The sequence below is a fragment of the Typopeltis vanoorti genome, chromosome 16 (genome assembly GCF_054136105.1).
Source record: "Typopeltis vanoorti isolate ZY-2024b chromosome 16, IOZ_Tvanoo_1.0, whole genome shotgun sequence".
NCBI lineage: Eukaryota > Metazoa > Arthropoda > Arachnida > Uropygi > Thelyphonidae > Typopeltis > Typopeltis vanoorti.
The window spans coordinates 83,116,557-83,129,081 of NC_143564.1; positions in this window are offsets into that span (position 1 = coordinate 83,116,557).

A 12,525-nucleotide genomic window follows, 5' to 3' on the forward strand; every position below is an offset into this window, starting at 1 on the left:
TGGTAACATTCACGTTCACAAACAATGCAAGTTACAGCAACAGTTTTTATGACACTATGCATTGTCTTGCTGAAAGAAACAATGGTCAGTTTCATAGAAACACCACAAAGTAGGAAGCATTGCATCGTCCAGAATGTTCAGATACCTATTGGAGTTCAGTGTCGTGGCATCCCAGAGGTCCGAGGCCAAAAACAGGACCACGCATCAAGTCGGGGCCAGTTGTAAGCGCATAATCTATAGCTTGACATTATCTCTCTTTATTATTAGTGGGAGCAGATGGCATTCTTCAGCTCCAACTTTTTGGAGCTAAAGAATGCTAAACAAATGACATGCAGTCCCCACGTTTTGATTCGCCAGTAGATTGGCACGATCTCTTCGGTGCGCATAGACGAGAATGCATGAGTATATACCATATAACGACTACCACTTTCTGGTATTAAACCTACAATTTATTTGGCCAAAATCGTACTTAACTGCGCGAAAGTTTGACTAACGCTGAACTTGATGAAAAAGCCTAGAAAAAAAAATCATGTTTGAGTAGAATCGAATCTATAACGGCCATACTTCTGGTGTCAATGAGGTTACTACAAGGTTACATGGGCACACATCAATAATTAATGTTTCTTCATAATGAATTTATCTTAACACATTTATTCTGTATTTTGTATTATTCTTAGTGTTTTCCTTTTTAATGAATTTGTATGTTAATCTTCATTTCGGCTTGATCATAGTTTTTTATTCTTTTCATGAGTTTTATCAGTTTTTTCTGTTATCAAATATCTCTTTTTAAATAACCAACAAAGCTAGTTCCCACCCCCTTTCCTTGACAACCTAAACTACTACTTCAGAATGCATGTTTGTTTTTACAATACTGACATTTTATTTAAAATGTCAACATTTTAAATCTTGCTGTTTGTTTAGAGAATCACAGAATAAGATAAGATAATGTGCTCTGCCACGCTTGTTTGTGCAGTTCTGGCGATTTAGTTTAAATCCCACAGATGTTGGAGAAATGTTGTCAGTCGCATAGCAAACTATAACTTCTATGACAGAACTTCTGTTCTGTAAAACAAGTAAAGTCTTTCTTATACAGCATTTAAAACATAATCAGTAAATACATGCTATTTTTCCGTTGTTATCACTAATGTTTTTGCCTCTTTGTGAACGTATTCTCTAAATGCAAGGATTAATTACATATGATTAATATTTCTATGCAATTTAGAAATATGAAGAAGAAAAAGTAAGAAACTTTATTACTGATATATATGATTATCATATAAATGCATTTTGTAAAAATTAGTTGACCTCGAGAGTTTTCTTTGAAAGGTTAGATTTAATGGCATACATTCATATAAGTTATCTACATTTTATCTCAATTTCTCATGTAGATGACATATTTTGCAACGTTTTTTCAACAACACAAAAACTACTCATTCTTATTACTTCGTTAACATTAGTCACAAAAATAATAAGCAAATACTGTCCGACCCTAATTCTGAAAGTGGGAAAAAAACCCAATTGATTTGTGTAATATATAGAAACTTGTTGTAGGGGAAAAATGGAAAACATCTTGTTCTGCGGCTTCGTTGGTTATTTCCGGCCATTGGAAGGAGGAATGATTGAAAAGTGTATTTACAGCTACCTGATATTCTGCGGTTTTTAATGTTAAGATTCTTTTTTTTTTGGGGTGGGGGGGGGTTGTTCCTGAGAGAACTTATGAGAACGCATATAACATTTCATTTACGGCTAGATCGTTCTAGATTGCGGTGTTTGTTTGATATTTGGACAGTCTGCTTGTAAAGTAATGTAGAAACCGGATCAGATATTAGTTTCTTACAGATATGTTCAGGTGATATTTTATTAGAAATCTCGAGCTAAATTCTAGTAGCTGTTGGTTACCGCGGCAGGGTTCTCTAAATGAAGGAAGTCGCCTTATCCCTGTATTCTTTGTATGTATGCCCATAGTATTACTTACGTAGTCTTAGTACATATTCCATTTTTGTGGCTGAGAGTTTCATTTGACCTAGAGTTGCAAGCAGAAAAAAAACACATTCAGACCTTTTTAAAAAACAGATTTTCGCAATTACGTAGATGGAAGGCACGGCTTTTCGTTTAACTCTGATTTGAGCATAACCGGAAACCGAACATGTGAAATGCGACTTCACTACTTCTAATTTTATTAGAAGAAAGTTGAATATCTCTATTACGAAGATTCAGAGTTGTTCTCAAGATTCAATTTCATTAGGTCAAATGTTTTGTCTAACACATACGTAGATAAAACAGTATATCACATTGCGAGGAGTGAGGAGATTTCTTGGTCGTATAAAATGTTATCCGTATGCAAAACATGCTCTTAATGACGCAGTAGCTTAATCTCTCACAGACAAGCAAAAAACTTTTAGCCTTGATTTGAATAAGAAAGTACTCCATTAAATGCAAGTAACAAAAAAATTCGCCTGATATTAGCATTCCGCTGCTTCACTGCTAAATTAAGTGTATTCTGATTTTCTATGCTTGTTGTAGGAGCGATTGTTTTGTTGGTTTTGAACAATGAGTGCTTTCACAGCATCAAGAACATTATTTATCAACTTGGAATGTGTAAAGTCATTAACACTGGCAAAGCATGCATAAAAAGTAACGTTTAAGTTTGTGAAAAAAAAATACTAACTTGTTTTTTTTAAAGTGACGTGGACATCTTCAGTAACATTGCCAGCCAGGAATGTAGGAAGTTAAATATGTGACTGAGGCAGTATAAAAATTGTGAAAAAAAATAATCGGCTATTTATTTATTATTTTTTTGAAATAAAAATTGTAAACATACTAGGGCTATGTATGAAGTGTACGCTATTAATAATGTCCGTCTCAGTTTTTCTGCTGTTGTACCTGACACCACTAAAATTTTCTCGCCTGTTATTTCGTTTGTTTTTACTATGTTTAACACTGTAGTGAGAACTTCATTGAATATGGATCTATACGAATGTCATGGAACATATTTAATATCTAAGTAGAACATAGCAATAAAGCTGTTCATTGGGGAAGTGTTTTCAGCTTCCATTGGCACAATTGAAACATCACAGTTCCGAGATAATTTTTGATGCAAAAAGAAAAGAATGAGACTGGTAGAGAAGGCCTCTTTGATCCACACAATGAACATTATCATTACGCAACAAAACAAAGTACAAAACTTTGTTCTCTGGCAGAAAGGTTTAGTCAGAATTGCTTTAGAAGGAGCCACAGTTCGGTTATTTGCACCTCTAGGTAATTACAAATTTCTAATAATGGGCTGAAAACTTTGTTTCGAACACCAAACACATCGTTTATTTCCAGTAAATAAAGTCCCAGCAGTTCACCTTTCGCGCTTCTTATCTATTACCCAGAGTAGTTCAGATTTCGTGTCTTTTAATGACAGATTCTCATCAGATAACCTGGAACGCATACGATCTCTTCGATTGCAATATTGCACTTTGCCTAGTGTAATCATCACCTTGACTATAATAAGGAACACGAATCTTTCGAAACAAAGACCTGAACACTTACTGAAGCAGATTCATTGAATATCAGTTGAACCGTAAATGGATGTTGAAAAGAACCTGCTCATGTTATTGATGGAGTTAACTTGTAACAGGGATCGTCAATTATTTGGATTATTCTTTTTTTTTTTTTCTTGGAAGATCAGCTCACACGATCTGTGAAATCTTAGCAACAAATCTGAATATCGACTTTAAAAGGGTCAAATTCAGAAATCTTGCCTCCTGCTCAAGCGGCACTATAGCCTTTCTAAGGCTATCGACCGCAACATCAGCACTTTTGCCACTATCATATCAGATAGTACTACTTTATCATCTAAAACAGGAGTCGGGAACCTTTTTGAACCAAAGAGCCATTCCACGAAAAAATTAATTCAAACAACATTTTGGTAGCCGCAACTTGAATTCGATTTTTCCTGGTGACTCAAAGCTGCAGTTAGTTCAAACGTACGTAAATTTGTTTTTAATTCAGTACTTTCAGATATCAAATACCACTTTTATGCTTGCATATAAAATTTTTAAATGTTCAATAAATAAAACATTAAGTTTGAATAAGTTTGTAATCACAAAACATGTTTAAGTATAATATTGCAAAAAAGTCAGAATTTGTATTGCAAAAAGAATTAGTCCGAACAAAAACACAATATTATGTATTTTAATAGATATTCGATTGTTTTAATTTAAAATTCACTAATGAGACTTTTGATTTTGCATCTTCTCAGCCAATTTAGTTAAATCTGGATTGTATGTCGTGCACTTTAATAGTAATTCGACTTTCAAACTTTCAGTCAGTTTGTTCCTATACTTATTTTTCAATGTAATTTATTGAAGAGAAAAATTATTCGCAATTGTACGTTGAACCGAAAAAGAGTCAAAATTCCAAAAGCAAGTCGCCTGGTATTTGAATAATTAGTTGGGAAAGAATTCCAATATTTAAATATAATTGCTTCCATAGTATCCTCATTTTCGTCAATTTGTGCTACCATTTCCTGAAGGTTTTGTACCCAGATGCTTTTATTCTGAATTTCCAGAAGCTCCATTTGTTGTTTCTGTAATTGGTATTCCGGGAAAAGCTTGAATACCTTTTTTTTAAATTGCAATTCAACGGATGTAATATAAATTTCATCTCCTGTTGTTTTTTTTAAATCCTGAAATTTGCTTGTAAATGAATCTAAAATTACAGTAATTATTTCAGCGAATATTTTGCAATCAACTTTTTATTGATTTAAATTCAATCTATAATTTTTTAGATTTTCAAAATATATAAATTTTTCTTTAGTAACATCTTCAAAAAAACACTCTTAGTTTCTGGTCAAATGTAAGGACTTCCTATAGTAATTGTAACGCTGTCTTTCCCTTCTCTTGCAACTTCAAGTTTAGCTTGTTAAAATGTTCTGTCATCGAGCAAAAAATAAACATTTTGTATCCATTAGGAATTACTGAGTAGTTCCACATTATTTACGTTATAATTTTCAGTGGTTAAGAAACTTACTACTTTTAAGCACTAAAAAAAAAAACGTTTTAATGCTTTTCCTGTTGATAACCATCGTAGAGATATAAATGTCACTAAATCTTTGTTGACTACCTAGTTCCTCTAAAAATGTTCCCAAAAAAAGTCATTAAACGCCTGAAATCGGATGAAATTGATCATTGGCACAGCAACATCCATCACTCTTTTTAGTTGTAATAATCCTAAAGAATTTGCAACTAAAGCTTCTTGATGCAAAATGCTATGAAATGAAATAACTCCATGTGGAATATGAGTGGAGAATAATTTAACTAATCCCTTATTTTTCACAATCATAGGATGCTCGCCATATGCCGCAATGCATACTATATTATTGTATTTTTATTTTATTTTGTATACTTGTTAGAAGGTTTTCTGAAATATCTTGACCTGTAGCATGTCCTTTAAGTGTTAGCAGATCAAGAAGTTCTTCTCGAATACCGGAAGATGTGATATATTTAACCATCACCCAGCATTGTGCCATATCGGAAATATCATTTGATTCATCAACCACATTAGATAGATATAAAATAGGCAGAATTAATATCCATAATTTGCATATTTGAAGCTTCTGCAGAAATTGTTACAATCCGTTCCTTGACAGTTCTAGCCGAAAGAGGTAAATCTTCAATTTTTTTTACGTATCTCGTCCTTATTTTTCATATCTTTAAATAGAATTTCAGAGACATTATACATGCAATGTTTTAGAAATTCACCATCGGTAAAAGGTTTTCCCGCATTTGCTATTTCAATGGATAACAAAAAATTTGCTTCAGTAGTATTCGACGAAGATTTCGTCTAAGTTGACAAATTTCTTTGCTGAAGCGATGTTTTCTTTTGTAATTTTTAATAGCTTTTTTTTGTCTATTATCACCCTCAGGATATTTTTTTCTGAAGTCTAAATGTTTTCCTCGAAAATGTCGTTCGACATTACTTGATTTGTTATTTTGAAGTCGTAGATAGCAAATTAAACATTGCGGATTTCCATTTACTCCTATTAATGCAAATTTATCTTTCCACATTTTATTGAATCATCTGTTTTCTTCGATTATTTTTCTTTTTCTTGAACTCATATTAGGAGGGTTATAATCACAAATTTACCTGCAAGTAAAAACACAAATTCAACACAATAACATAATAAAAATTAATTTGTGCATAATATTACCTTACGCTAAATAGGTTAACTAACAGAATATTTATTTTGACAGTTAAAATCCGTATTGTCAAACACCACGTCTAAAAACCGTGGTGTTTGACAGGACAGCTGATCTATCAGTTCAAATTTTCGCCGTGGCGCTAGTTACCTTAGGCATACATCACATGCATAGTACTAATTAATTTGTTTGTATTAATTATGTATATTTTAATTCAATATAAAAGGGCTGCACTTTGTTCAGCCAAGAGCCGCATGCGGCTCCGGAGACGCTGGTTCCCGACCCCTGATCTAAAGGCTGACTTCTTGAAATCAGATTTTCTCCAACTCTTATACAGACGACCAAGACGCATTATCTCTCTCCACAGTAACTTATGAAGAACATCTTACTGCATTCGCCCCCCCCCCCCCATCTTTCACTGGAAAAACTTAGAAATCCTTACAGATTTCGATACGAAAGTCTTCTGGTGTCTAGATAGTATACCGTTTATTCTAAAAGTGTTTCTTTCCGTAATTAACTCATATAGGGCTGGCCAAGCTATCATAGTCATTTAAATTCTGCTCGATAGCATGGAAGCAAGCCTCAAGTCAATCATAACACTATTCTTCCATTCTTCTTTAGTTCTTTCGAATACGATAGAGAAGTTCATTAGCAGCCAACGTATTATATTGGCTATTTGGAATTATGGAGGAAGCAGCTAAGGCTGTGAAGCCAGTGCGTTATTTCTATTAATTGTATACATTCCTCTAGCTGCTTCATTTTGCTGGATAAAATACCTAAATGTCCCTAAACAAACTTGCCATCTCTTTATAAAATTAGCTAACTTCTTAATTATCTGTGGCCCACAATCGATCACCAGTATGGATTGTCACTCTCATTATACAGAAGATAACCTGTTCACTCTTATTTGTCTTCAGATATAATCGACAGAAAGGCTTGTAGAAACTCAAGCGATCAGTCTTGTTTCCAAAGGATCTGACGGATTCTAGTTTTTAAAAAAATAGGCCTACTTTACCAAGCTGCCATTTTTAGGTCTGCCATCTGGTATGAGGCCGACATGGTACCTATTGGAGATTTGAAGTCACTAGAAAAAGTTCCATGCCTATCACACTCACTCCACCAACTTTATAACTGCTAATGAGTGGAATTCACATAAAAATGTATTTCATTAGTCTATTCAACTTTTGTTAGTTGTCTAGCGAATCTTTTATGGATTCTGTAGGCACTTCAGCTCTCAACGATATTTACAATGTAGTAGTGCAATGTAATTGCAATGCTGTCCATTTTATGTTCTCTTCTTTTCAGTTAGGACTTTAATGTTCAGTTTTATAACTGTTGGAACACTTTAGTGTTTTTTTCTTTTTAATTCTGCCATATTCCTTGTACCAAAATTCATGTTACTTTTATTCAGGCGGGCGGTAGATTAGCTGCATTACTCTGTATGATCATCCCACTTAATTGTGGCTTGAAGTGGTTTAAATTAAAAATATTCCGTGTTTGGTCTTTACTGGAGCAGGTTTCTGGACTGCATAAAAATAAATAACAATCCAAATAAATGATAAAAATTCGTAGCTTGTCTAGGGTACTAATGCATTGTAGATTTAGAACCTTTTCATGGGTGAAAGATACATATATAGCTTATTGGATGATCTGGTTTATCCGTTTGTAAGTTTTTCTTTGAGTTTTATGTAAGTGGGGTACCAGCCCACACTATTCAGCCACCATCTTTTTTAAGACACCGATGAGCTCGTAGTATTCTTTACTATCATTATTGATCTGTCAAACTTACTACCTCTATCATAAATTGAAACTCATGCCCTCCAATAGCTCAATTCATCGATTTTATTCAGTGTTTGTGAGCAGATAAATGCTCTTGTCAAGGTACCAATATTAAAGAGAGTTAACTGGAGAATTCTAGAAAATATATGCCTTATTTCTAAGTAAACAAGGCATATTAATCACAGTATAGAGAAATGACTTGCTATATCAAGATGAATTTAATGACAGCATTTGGAATATTTAGAATTGGGGAGATTTCTTCTCGCTGCATCATTCACTCGCCGAGTGAATGATGCAGCGAGAAAAAATGAACTAACCTTTTCACACACACACACGCACACACACACGCACACACATATATAAGCTTTCTAAATCATCGAAACTTAAATATTATAAAGTTTAAGAAATCATTCCTAAATATAGAAACAGTTTATTAAAATATAATTTCATTAAAAGTTTTATTTAAGTATGAATTCTTGTGCGACTACAGTTAGTATTCAGATTCTCCGAAAATTCTTCAGACATAACTTTCTTCCATCCAATTCCTGCTTGCAACATTTCACCTGAGGCAGCTGCTATAAAAAGCGTTTGCAATCAATAGAAAACTGAAGGTGAAGAAAGGCACGGGAAATGTCTTTTTTTTTTTCACCTTCAAATTTTGAATAAGTGTAATGGGCACAATTTCAGGAAGGTCAAATGTACTGAAAACGAAATACTCGCTTTATCAACGATTCTCTTAATGAGTTCGACTATTCTGTCGAGTGCTTGAAAGAAGAATGATATTCAGCGATACTAGAAAAATAAAGGCACTTTTGAGAAAGAATTCAGAGAGATAGTTCGGGTGAAATGTCGATAGATATAACACGTCTGTTATTTTAAGTGGATACTTAAAATGATGTATACATTCTTTTCAGTATCCACTGAAAGGATCCACTGGACAAAGATATATTACTCTTTGTAAAATTTCTTGTTTCGATTTTGATTTGATATGGTTGATAGTGATAAATACTAGAAGAAATTGAAAAAAATATTTCCTTAGAAAATTGTATCCCATGAATTACAAATTCACACATGCAGTGATCAATGCATACGAAATTTGTATGCATTGATCACTGCACTACAATCAGCGTAGGTTGATTGCAGATACTACTACGTTCGTGCACAATTTCAGTTTTATACTGTATAATAGTTTCAGCAGGATAGCTGGAATTGAATGTCAGATTCGAATAGACGCCAAAATTTCAATACTTGCTCTTTAATCTGGATGGAAATATTCTAAGAACTACTATATTTTGTATCCAAACTAATGGTAGGCCTACACAACTTTAATTCCCTTTTTCAAAATACATTTTTAAGCATTACTGATTTGCAAAATTTTTTAACCATTTCTGTGTGATTCATGTTATCTATACAGCCTGCACTCGAAGAGACTAGGCTAATTCGTAATATCGAAAATTTGGTTGATAACGAAATTTAACAAGAAAATTAATTGGCAAAATTGGGGATCATTGAGATTATTGATGTCGAAAGTGGCTTATCCTCTTCCAAAAGTTATTAGTTAATAGATACAGTAATTATGCAAAGTGATCAGCCTATATTTCAAGAACATTTTGGGTTTATGCCAACTATTCTAAAAGATCAAAACCATAGCTGATTATATATTGAGTGATATAGTTATTAAATCGACGCCTTTCGCTAGTGAATCACCACATATACTTTTTTTTTTGCTTGTGAATGTATGCAAGCAGGAGCATGTGCCAACTATTCTGAACGGTCAGCTATAGCTGCTGAACACTTAGATGAGCGTTCTTTTTTGGTAGCCAACTTAAAAACTTTGACGGCTTTGAAGCTGGATGCCACTCCTGAGAAGATATGATTTTGTTTTGCACCACTAAATGAAATCTCTTTAAAGATGTTTTGGATGCGGCCTTCAAAAACATTTTGACTCATCTTCCATAAAAATATTCCGCAGCTGAATCCATTCGCTTTTCTTATATCGATTAAATGAATGGAGACCTGAATTTAAACGCCCTATTTTATTTATTTGTTGTCGTTGAATAAGCGGTAAAAGCTTTAGCTATTTGAACAACTTCATGTGGTGGCTGAACTTAAAGGTCGATGATAGTTTTGAAACTGAGATGTTCGCTCCACTCGCACCTGTACGTTTTCCCACAGGCAATCCTAGCACATACCTTGTCAGGATTAAGAATTTTTTTTCCTCTCTCGTTGCTCACAAAATCTATTCAAGGACGGTTTGAAACCAATTCCTTGTTGTATCTTGTATACTGTAATCTGCATAAAAAGATGCAAGCTGAGAAACTGCAATTATAATTGCTGTGAAATTAATGTGTACGCAGAATGCAGAATAAAAAAATATATATTAAGAATTATATTAATTAAATATTCCACATAGTTCATCACTGCTTAGTCTTGTAACATTTCAAACATAATGAAGTTTAAAAATTTTGCAGCGTAACGCCGAGACGCAAATGAGACGCGGTTTGAGACATCAGTTAATAAGCAGCTACTGAACGTGTGACATTCGAGTGCGAAATCAGTTCCAACAACTTAATGCGCTTGTTACATATACTGTTAATCGTCTATCTACCATTTGTAGTAGGTGCTCTTTCTAGAGTAGTTACTTTAAGCATACTGAAAGATTCGATCAACCATTTACGAAAACATATTGTAAATTGTTAAGCCCTGATTTTTGTTTAAGGCCATGCGAGCATATCATCTATTTTTTCTTTAAATAGGACTGATTTGAAGTTATTTTCATCAGGACTAAGGAAGCTGTAGATCATTTACTGGTCATGGTTTTCACTTGTCTAATACATGCACAGTCACGGCAGATATTTCTTTACTTTTGACTGATGTCACAAATACTTTTGTCCCGAATTTCAGAACTTATTTCTGTTTAGCCGAACTGCCTTTCATCAGTTGAAGCCATATGCCTTAGAAATAAGTATGGTGTGCTTTTTTAATGTAATTTATTATCTTGTGGAATGATGTCTTGTAGGTTTCGTTGATTTGGTTCAACAATATTTGTATCGTTGCGTAGGAAAGAGGTTCTTATTTAATTTCTTTATATAGGGAATAACTACCTATAAGCTTCGCTGTGTGACATTTTGGGACTGAAAAAACAAAACAAAACACGCACACTTTTTTTGTTTCTTTCTCTAGCCTTGATTCATACTCTGTTTGAAATGCCTTAGCCTCAGTGAACCATCCCTACACTTGTACTGCTCTTCTTTAGCTTTCATTTGTATATTCTTGAATGGCATGAGTAATGCATGTCAAATAAAACACTTTTTGATTTAACTTCGTAAATTCGTTTTCAGTCTGCTGTTATGATCTTTATGCTTCTTACTATCCACTACCTGAAATGCATTTGTAACATTTTCACATTATATTCCTCTTATGTATAAAACCATGTTGGACGTTGATAAACATTCTATCATAAAATCGTATTCGAATGACCTGAGTCATAAAATATTTTAAAATATCAAATAACTGACTATCGATTCTGCTACAAAAAGACATGAATCTTTTGGAAATTTTCCAAGCCTCGAACTAACTTTAAGGGAAGGAAATAAATCGAGAAAGATAACAGAACTTGAATTCTTTCCACGTCTGTCAGCACTCATATGCTCATTTTTGCCTTTAAGGAAGAAAGTGGAACTATTTCTGTTTTCTTTTGTTCACTATGGAAAAGCCATCACAAGCATCTCAGTAACAAATCTCGCTGAAATTTGCTCTGACATTTAATGGCACCAAGTAGCATTCTGACGAATGCTAGTCGTGTAAAGTGATTACCTTCAATGATGCTTGAAGTATTGTAATAAGAAACATTTATAATTAATACAGTAGTGAAGCTACAGAAAGAGCAGATAGAGAATCCTAGAATAAAGCGTTTTTCGTTGTATATTTGTTATGTCTGACATAACAAGAATTTGAACAAGTATAAGAGCATAGTTTTCCCTAAGGGTTTAATCTATCCTTATCCTAATATAAATTAGGCTTTCATACAGTATGGGAAACTGTCTTCATGAAGATTTTCGTATAATTCCATTAACATTGGTTCTGGCACACTATAGGATTTTCAACTTCCTCGAGTAGAATATCTAGTAGAGTGTGTGTAAGGCGCCTGTTTTTTAACAAGAATAATATTTGTTAAAAGAGGAAAGAGAGAGCTAGCAAAACTAGCCTGTTAAGAAAGCAAGATTTCTTTTCCCTTGGTTATCTTCTGTGGTGAGTCAGCGGGTCTCGTACGAAAGATAGTACGGGTTTTTCTTCTCGAAACTTGCGTTTTTACCCCCCCCCCCCTCCGTCTCCAAACAGACAAACTGGCTAGAAGAATACACCCAATTTGTAGATTGGTCTCATAGACTTGCTTCGGCCGTAATCCGAATCAAGCCAGTTCAGCGGAAAGAGAGCAGTTTGATTTGGTATGTGTATTGGAATTCATTAATGAACTTTTCACTGTAAATAACGGTACGAAATTAGTTTGAATCGTCTTGCCCGTCGGGATTAGTGTGAAAAATTTATTTTCTTATCA